The sequence below is a fragment of the Canis aureus genome, chromosome 8 (genome assembly GCF_053574225.1).
Source record: "Canis aureus isolate CA01 chromosome 8, VMU_Caureus_v.1.0, whole genome shotgun sequence".
In the NCBI taxonomy this organism is placed as follows: Eukaryota; Metazoa; Chordata; class Mammalia; order Carnivora; family Canidae; genus Canis; species Canis aureus.
In genome coordinates this window covers 75,327,841-75,337,668 of record NC_135618.1, presented here as the reverse complement: position 1 = coordinate 75,337,668, position 9,828 = coordinate 75,327,841, and the positions used below count along the sequence as shown (strand labels likewise).

Sequence of the window (9,828 nt, the reverse complement as noted above, 5' to 3'; positions counted from 1 at the left end):
GGTGCCCCCCACAGAGTTGTTTTTCAATTATTATTTCTTTCTTAAAACTCACAATTGTGTTCTGCTCCCCGGCAGCAAGGTGCCAGACACCATGCCTGCCCTGTGTGTCATATTCCTATGGGAACCTCTAAGGCAGGTATGATCATCCTCATTATGTGGATGGAGGGAGACAGGCACAGAGTCACACAGCTGGTGGTGGCAGCCCCAAGATTTACACTCCGAGTTTTCTGCTTAGAGAACTCAGTCCTGCCTGCTTGTCACCCATCATTGCACTTATCCTTCTCAATGTCTACATGACCTTCGAGAGGGACTGAGTGGAGGGAGACAGGGAAGAGTTGTGGGCAGCTGTTGTGATTGGGAAGACCCAGGTGGGGGGTGGATGGCCCAACTGACATGGTGGTTTCTCTGTGATGACCAAAATACATTTTAAAGGCAATGGTGCAGATGTCCATTGACACATGAATGGATAAAGAAGATGTGGTGCACATACACAATGGAATATTACCCACACATCAAAAAGAATGCATTCTTGCCATTTGCAATGATGTGGATAGAACTAGGGGGTATTATGCTAAGTGAAAAAAATCAGAGAAAAACAGATACCATATGATCTCACTCCTATGTGGAATTTAAGAAACAAAACAGATGAACATAGGGAAAAGGAGGGAAAAATAAAATAAGATGAAATCAGAGAGGGAGACAAACCATAATAGACTCTTGACTCCAGCAAACTGGGGGTTGCTGGAGGGAAAGTGATGGGCATTGAGGAGGGCGCATGAGGTAATGGGCACTGGGTGTTATATGCACCTCATGAATCACTAAAGTCTACCCCTGAAACTAATAATACACTCTATGTTAATTAAATTGATTTTAAATAAAAGAAAAGTGATTGGTGCAAGCTCTTTTCTCTGATAACAATGCAAGAAAACTACAAGCAAATACTACATTAAGTAAAGCCTACCCCAGACAGGTGAAAATTTTTAAGTGTTCGACTCTCACTAGAACACCTCTGGGAAAGAATGAAGGCAGCCGATCCCACGGCTGCTTTGGGAGGGGCCTCGGTGGGCCTGGCAGGGCTGGACAGGGGCATTCTGGAGACCCCAGGGAGCCAACAGGCTGCTGTGTGCGCAGTCTCGAGGACAGAAATACATTTTCATATAAGCTTTCCCAAAAATGTTCAGGTGTGTTTCTCCTGTCTTGTCAGAGCCACAGACACGGGACCGCAAGAGCCATCCATTTACCGGGCTGGGCTGTGACACTGGAGGGTTCCTGTCACAAACTCCCACAGCCAGGCCTCAAGCCTGTGGAATGTCCTGGGATGCTGGCATCTGGTGCCTCCTGAATGAAGCCAAACAGATGCAGGAATTTGTCTGTAGAAGAACCGGATGGATGTGTTGAACAACAAAGCCATTTGACTTTAGGAGGTTTGATCGTCTGGCACCCCGAGGTCACAGGTGGGCAGGGAGATCCAAAGTTAGCAGCAGGCTGTCCCCGGGGGCCCTTTGTGCTTGGAATAGGAAGTCTGTTATTCCAAATTATGACACCAGCAGTAATAGCTAACATGCATGGAACACATGCCCCATGTCGGGGCACCGGGTTGAGAGCGTCATCCAGATTCCTGACTTCATCCAAACAGCAACCCTGGTTCATCTCTACTATTTTTTTTTTTTAAGATTTTATTTATTTATTCATGAGAAAGAGAGAGAGGCAGAGGGAGAAGCAGGCTCCATGCAGGGAGCCCGACGTGGGACTCGATCCTGGGTTTCCAAGATCACACCCTGGGCTGAAGGCGGCGCTAAACCGCTGAGCCACCCAGGTTGTCCCGTCTCTACTATTATTTTCCCCAATTGGTGGATGGGAAAAGTAAACTGAGGCATAGAAAAGGGTTACAAAGCTCCTCAGTGGTGGAGCAGGTGCCCAGAGCCACACTCTAGGGGAGCCACTGTCCTGAAACCCTGCCAGGAGGGGTGAGGCTCCCCGAACACCCCCCAAACCCTGCCATCGTCTTGTCCATGGGAAGTTCTGTCTGGAAGGAACCCAGCTGGACTCCGAGGGAGCACCAAACAGGAAAGAGCAACTGCCCTGACAGGAGATGCTCGGGCCTGGGCCTGCCCTGGGGCTTGAAGCGGCGCCAGAGCCAGGTCACTGGGCCTGGGAGGCTCGGGGGGGGGGGGGGGGGCGGCAGGGGCGCAGGCAGGACCTGATGACAAAGGCGGGGAGCCCACAGGGCCCTTGACCCAGACACCCCAGCATCTTCCTGCCTGCGGGTGGCAGCTCTGAAACAGCGGGGTGGGGAGAGCAAAGCTGGGGAGGGGCTGGACCCCAGATGGCACTTCCCGACTTCCCCCAATGCCCTCAGCCCGCCCCCCTCCTGCTTGGTCCCCTCGGGGGCCTGGGCCCCTGGTCACCACAGTGACTCTCCTCTGAGAAGAGCCCACGTGTGGGGTGCTCTGCCGGGTCCTGGGCCTTCTCAGCACCCCCGGATCTGCCGTGGCCCTGTCTCGTCCTCGTCCCTCAAGCCCCAGAGCCGCCCAGGGAAGAGCTGACCAGTCCTTCCCCACACCTAAGGCTCCCAGCAGCGAGCCCTGCCAGCCTGGCCCCCCTACCTCACGGGAGGGAGCTTCTGTGTTCCCAGGGTAATGCAGCCAATCTTCCTACTCCTACCCACCTGTCCCTATGTCTAAAGGGGCTTGTGGGGGCGCCTGGGTGGCTCAGTGGTTGAGCATCTCTGCCTTCGGCTTGGGGCGTGATCCCGGGGCCCTGGGATGGAGTCCCACATAGGACCCCCGCAGGGAGCCTGCTTCTCCCTCTGCCTGTGTCTCTGCCTCTCTGTGTCTCTCATGAATAAGTAAATAAAATCTTTTTTAAAAAGTGTTCATGGAAACAAATGGCACTGGGCCAACTGGACATCCACAAGCAAAAGGGCAAGCTGGATGGCTCCCTCCCGGCGTACACAAAAATACCCTCAAAATGGATGAAAGACTTAATTTTACGAGTGAAAACTATGCAAGTCTTAGAAGAACATAGAAGCAAATCTTCGAAGCCTTGGGTTAGCCAAAGCTGTCTTAGATGTGACACAAAAGGCACAGTGACTAAAGTGCAAATACACAAATTGGACTTCATGAAGATTAAAAACACCCGTGCTTCAAAAGGCACCGTCCAGGAGGTGTAGATGCCTCCAGTGTGGAAGAAAACAATTGCAAATAGACTTGCTGATAAGGGACTCGCATCTAGTACGGGTTTTTAAGAACCCTTACCATTCAACAACAAAAGTACGATTAACCCGATTTAAAAATGCACAAAAGGGGATCCCTGGGCGGTGCAGTGGTTTGGCGCCTGCCTTTGGCCCAGGGTGTGATCCTGGAGACCCGGGATCGAATCCCACGTCGGGCTCCCGGTGCATGGAGCCTGCTTCTCCCTCTGCCTGTGTCTGCCTCTCTCTCTCTCTCTGTGACTATCATAAATAAATAAAAAATAAAAAAATAAAAAAAATAAAAATGCACAAAAGGTCTGAATAGACACTTCCTCGAGGGAGATACACTAATGGCCGGTACTGATATTACGAGATGCCTGTTAGTCATTACATTAGTCCTTAGAGAAGTGTAAATCAAAACCACAGAGAGTTACTGTTTCCCACTCACCGGGATGGTTTTAATAGAAAAAGACAGTAACAAGTGTTGACAAAGCTCTAGTGAAATCAGAAGCTTCAGAAGTTGGGAGAAGGAAGGTTAATGGTGCAGCTGCTCTGGAAAACAGTCTAGTGGTTCCTGGAACGGTGAAGCGTGGCGTTATACTATGGCCCAGAAATCCCCCTCCTGGATATATACCTGACGACACTGACAGCAGGCGTTTGCACAAAAGCCTGTATGCAAATGTTCATAGCAGGGTTATTTATGTAGTAGCCAAAACATGGGACTAGCCCAAGAGTCCATCAACTCATGAATGGATAAACAAAAAATACAGTGATCCACACAATGGGATAATATTTGGTCATTTTAAAAACTACACAGTGATGATAATTGCATAATGTGGATGAACCTCAGAAACATCATGTGAAGTGTAAAAAGCCCTTTGCATATGACCACATATTGAATGATCCCATCTACAGGAAATGTCCAGGACAGACAAACCCAACCAGACAGAAAGAAAATCAGTCGCCAGAGGTTGGGGGAGTGAGGAAAGGAGGGTAACTGTTGATGCATGAGGGGTTCCTTCAAGGAGGGATGAAAGTGTTCTGGAACCAGATGGTGGTGATGGTTGCACAACTCTGTGAATGACCAGCCCCCCTCCAGGGGGACCACGTGAATTACGTCACAATAAAAAAAGTGTTAATACACGTAAACACATGTAAAGCCCAGAACACACAATCTTTAGTCCATGCCCCCTCTTCCCGTCGGGGTGTGCCCAGGCCTCTGCTGCCTCAGCAGAAGTAGTCAGAAATTCTCTCGGTGGCCGCTGGCTGGCTGCTCAGACCCCCACCTGCTGGCCCTGTGGGGGGTGTGGGCTGAGCTTCTTGTAGGTTCTTCCCCTCCCTGCCCCAAGGGTTTGTGATGTTACAGTGCAGGACAGACCACCTACATCTCTTTCCCGGCACCTCCTTGAGGTGAGCCACTCGGGTGATGCTCCCCTCCCTGCGGCCAGTGAGCGCAAGAGCGAGACCACAAGCCAGGAGGCTGGGCCGCAAGACCCACCACCCAGAACCGAAGTCCACCCCGGCCTTCGCCAGCACTGAGAAGCGTGAGCTTCTCTGTCCCTGTATTTCACCACAGAACCCATGACTCCCATTTATACCCGCCTTCCGGGTGATACGCATGCGCTGGGGATGGCAATTTTGGAACAGAGGAGAGAGGCCAGTCCGCGGGAGAAAGAGGAGCGCTTGGATGTCAGCAAGAGCTGGTTCCAATGCTGGCTTCACCCCTGCCTGCGTGACCTCAGGGCCTTTGATCCCTCCCCGGACAGAACACAGGACTTCCTCGCACTGGGAAAGTCTAATGCAGTGAGCAAAAACACACAACTACACCACTAAGGGTGCAAAATGACACATGGGACACCCCAGTGCAGGCTGGTGTACAAATGGAGGGAAACAGTGGTGGTTACAAGAAATCAAATCCACCTTCATGATTTAAATCTGACACGATGGTAACCAGCCTGAAGCCAGACGGGTGCTCCCTGTTGTCAAATCTGAGACCTGCTTCTCCCTGTTGCTCCCGCCCTCCCCACCCATCTCTGCACCGCAGATGCTGGTGGCCCCTCTGTCTTGATTTCCACCTTCTCTTCCCCCTGCTCCCAGGATGTGAGTGCTTCCTCCCTCCCGAAGACCTGTCCTGGATTTTCTTCCTTCTTCCGGATTTTGACGTTTCTCTCCTGAGGGGGCTGCTCCCTCCCAGGGCTCTAAAGATACCCACAGACCGAAGATTCTCCAAAAGACATCATTTCCCAAACCCACGTGTGCCCATGCAGGTTTGAGCCATCTCACAATCAACCTGTACGAAGCTGAAAGGTCTACCTTTTCTGCTTTCCATTCCGAGTGTCTCATTCCAGTCTACAGCGTGCCGTCTTGCCAGTCCTTCGTCTTCAAGGCCCATTTCCAATTAGTCAGATCTACCCCTGCAGTGTCTCAGGGTCCCATTCTTCACCGAGACCGTCCGTCTTCTTCATATGTCTCCTATGCTGCTCTTCTGTTATCCCTTCCCGCGCAAAGATCAATCCCAAATTCAGTGGCATTAAACAAGAACCATTCTGTTAGGCTCCCAGACTCTGTGGGTCAGGAATTCGGGCAGGGCGTGGAGGCTCATCTCTGCTCCAAGGTCTTCGGCTGGAAGACTCCAAGGCTGGCAGGGACCCAGGGGAGGACTGGAATCTTCTGAGGGCTTGCTCACTCACAGGTCTGGTATTTCGTTCACGCTGGCTGTCGGCCGGGACCACAGGGCCATCAGCAGAACAAGGAGACACGGCCCCTCCCCGGTCTGCTCGGGCTTCCCCACAGCATGGTGGCTAGGCGCTAGGCGCCAGCACCCCAAGTAAGCCAGGCAGAAATCGTATGACCTTTTATGACCTCACCTTGGAAGTCATATAGTGTCACTCCTGCCACAGTCAGAAGAGTGCCCAGATGCAGGGGGGAACCGGAGACCTCAAGGCTTGATAGGAGGGGTATCAAAGTTAGATTCTAAGGGGAGCACGCAGGATGGAAACAGTGTGGCAGCTGTTCTGGGGAAACACAGTCCGCCCTGATCCTAACCAGAATTCTTGTTTGCAGTCTCTGACAGCAGAGTGAAGCCGGGACCAGAGGGGTCACTTATGCTCCCCAGATACCCACTGGCTAATTTTGACCTTCTCTCAAAGAGAGCTCAGTAGCTTGGCTCTCCACTGCTAGAGAAAAAAAAAAAAAAAAAAAACCCAAGATCCTGGCTAATTTGGCCCCAGCCTGTTCAACAAGCTCATCTTTAAGTACTGCTGTGCTGCATTCATAGCAGATGACTTGGAGTCCTTGAGTTTGTCCTGAATCATAAATACTTCCTTCCCTTACCCTGGGCTGATTCCCAACTGGGATCGTTGTTTTGAAATCAGTATTGGTCTGAAGGCAAAGTTTACCAAGTGGCTTATCTTAGCTTAGGAAGATGAAAAGGAAAAAGAACCACTTCCCATTGAGTGACAGTTACCCACCCAGGAGAGGCAGACAGCTGGCTGTGATGCAGGCTGCTTCTTGTGCTTGTCATCTTTACCCCAAAATGAGTCCTAGCCACTGCCCCCAATACTGCCCGCTCTGTGGGATCCCCCTGTCTGCGCAATCTTTGAACATCTTTCCATCCGAGGGGTCTATCTTTCCGGCGGTGGGAGACCCTGATGCCAAGCATAAACCCCCTCCAACCTGAAGATTCATCTGACTACCCTGTCCCAGGGCCGTTAATAGCTGAGTCTGAAACTGGGCCTTGTAATGAAGCACTAGAGGCCAAACAGAATTGTCCTGCATGCAAACACCATGACGGCAAAGATGACTTCAATTAAATAGGAGTTAATTAAGCTTTGATTGTCGAAATCTCTACTGAATCACCAACTCAGAGGGTGAAATGAGCTCTCTATGCACTCGGCAGCATTGGGTGAAGGATCGGGTGATGGAGGTCAGGGCCTGCAGATAATATTCCCCCAAGAGGCTTTTTTTTTTCCTTTGAACATAGGGTGCAGAAAGTTAGCTAATCTTAACATTCAACTCACAGCCTTCAATCATCCTGAATTCCGCGGCACAGGCGGGCCCCCTTCCGTGCGCCCACACCTCACCCTCCAGTGCGCAGACCAGAAACGCCCATTCCGATGGGTCTGATATACCCTTGTGTGTGCGTGCAGGTGTGTGTGTGTGTGTGTGTGTGTGTGTAGTGCTGCTTTGTGTGTGTTGATGCCCCCGCTACGTCCGTGGTACGGTGCCATGTATCTCTTTCTATTTCTTGTTCTGTCTCACTCAGCGTTGCTAGGAGTCCAGCTGAGCTTGTCTGTGTTGCACAGTTAATCCCCTGGCAGCTCCACATTGAATCCCTCCAGCTCCTGCTGCCACTAACAATGGTGTTACGGTTGCTGTACAGTCTCGTGTCAGAGTGCCAACGGGATACCCGGTTAAGGACACTCTGCTTTCTTAATTCCATCAATCCCACCAGGTTCCCCCCGCCCCAGGGGCTGCACCAGGATATGCCCCCTCCCCCAGCAGAGGGTACATGGCAGCTTCACCTCCTCCTGTGTGCTGCCCGCCGGCCTGCCCCTCTGACAGCCTCTTTCTGGATTAGCCTAAATTTCTCTCCTCTCCCGACCTCACCACCAACCCATCTTATGGGCCCCCGTCTTGAGATCACTGAATCTCTGAAAAGAGATGGGCCTGGAGCGGTGCTCCGATGGCAAGCCCCTGTATGATACATGCGCCCCGGTAACTCACCCACACCCATCGATTTATCCTACACGCACCTCTGCTGCTTGGGGAAAGCTACACGGAGAAACTTAAATGTGCAGATCATTACCGGATTCATCGCCTTCCTCTGCAAATGTTTCACGTGGGCCGGTGCAGATCGCCCCCTGGTGGCACGAGGCCAGCTCTGCTCCCCAACTTTCCGATTCCCAGCAGGACGTTTGAGGGAATCTTCTCTTTCCTGGGGACCTCTTGGAGCGTGCAGAGCAGTGTCGTCCCTGCAGGAGCAGAGTCTCGTTCTCCCTCTGGCTCCCGCCGGCCCCGCTGCAGTCGCTCACGCAGGAGTCGCTGTGCACACACCATGCCCGCGCCCATTTCAGCCTCCCCAGGCGGGTGTTACTGCTGCTCCAGTGTCCCTTTCCCTCAGTCATGCCCGAAACGTCCCCTCCTTGGCGTGTGGGACCCACAGCCCCCTGGTTTTCCTCCTGCTGCCTTCGTCTTTGCTCCTCTGTCTCTTGTGCGACCCTAGTCCTGGGCCCATCCTGGGTATTTTCATGCCTGACCCTTTTCTCGCTCACTGACTTGTCTCGCCCGCTCACCTGGCTCCAACTGCCGCTGGTCTGCGGGCACCTGAGCCGCCCCAGCCCCGCCGTCCCCTCACCCCCGACCACATATCTGCCTCCCGGGCTTTTTCTCCCGGGTGCTCCGTGGACCAGCCGCTCAGATACAATAGGACCACACTAGAAGTCATCGTGCCCCCCGCAGCCTTCTCCACTGTGCATCCCCCATCTCTGTGGCCAGCGCCCGTAGTCCCCCGTGACCCCCCCTTCTCCTCATTAGCTTTTGTGAATTGTGTTCACCAAAAAGACAGATTGAAATCTAGCCGCTGCACCTGTGGGTGTCACACGGTTTGGAAACAGGGTCTTTGCAGATGTAATGAAGATGGAAATCAAGAAGTCATCCTGGACGAGGACAAGCCCTGAGTCCAGTACAACCGGTGTCCAGATTAGAGGGTAAGAGAAACACATGGGGACGCCATATGACAGTGGGGACACGGACTGTGGTAGCGCGGCTACAAGCCCAGGAGGGAGCGGGATGGCCCGCTGCAGCCGCAAGCTAGGACGAGGCAAGGCAGGAGGGGTCTCCCGGAGCCTCATCTGGCCTTACGGCACCTGCAGTCTGGACTTCTGGCCTCCAGAGCCGTGAAAGAGTCCGCTGTTGTCACTCAAAGCCACCCAGTTTGTAGTACTTTGTTGCCGTGGGGCCAGGAAATGAATCAACTCTTCATTTCTCAACATCCCTGCTTCGGCCCCCACGCGGCCTGTGACATCAGCCTTCTAAGTGGCTCGTGGCCTCCAGGCTGGTCCATGCATCTTGCACACCCGCAGCAGAGTGATCACGTGAAATCCAGACTCAGGCCGCCACCTGCCCCCCCCACCCCGATCCCAGCTGCTTTGTCCTTCCTCAGCCCGCGGACGCATCCAGGTGGCTGGCGATGGGCGCTCCGCCTGCAGTGCTCTGCACCCCCCTTCCAGCGGCATTCCCAGCCCATGGGAGCCTCCCTGGGGGTCCTGGCTCCTGAGGAGCATGCCCCCCCCCCGGTGCTCACCGTTTATCCCAACCTTGCAGGGACCCCCTCAGTCAGCCGGCTCCGAATCCCCAGTGCCTGCCTGAATGCTGGACATGAGCAAGAACTCTGCAGAGCTTTGTGAGCTTGACCTCAAAACTTGAAAAGTGCAAGGCCCCGGTCTTTCTGGAGAGGCAACCAGAGATCCTAAGCATCAGACCTGGGGCCACCTCAAAGTCGCTGTCTGCCACCAGCTGCAGGCTCTGGAGATGGTCTGGAGCTGACCGGGCGCCCTGGTTTATAGGCTACTGTTCCCTCCTCTCTGAGAAACGGAAGCCCCTGCAGTGCCATCCTGGGATGCTCAGCCCAAATG

The 9,828-nt window shown here is 53.2% G+C and overlaps 1 long non-coding RNA gene across 1 annotated transcript; it reads right to left on the bottom strand.

The window, feature by feature from the left end:
• Positions 1 to 3,629: 3,629 nt before the first annotated feature.
• On the bottom strand, positions 3,630 to 8,180 carry LOC144319759 (uncharacterized). The gene is made up of 2 exons (XR_013385492.1): positions 5,507 to 8,180; positions 3,630 to 3,767 (listed from the first exon to the last, which is right to left on the bottom strand). It is a non-coding gene; the product is annotated as an uncharacterized LOC144319759 (long non-coding RNA).
• Positions 8,181 to 9,828: the final 1,648 nt, after the last annotated feature.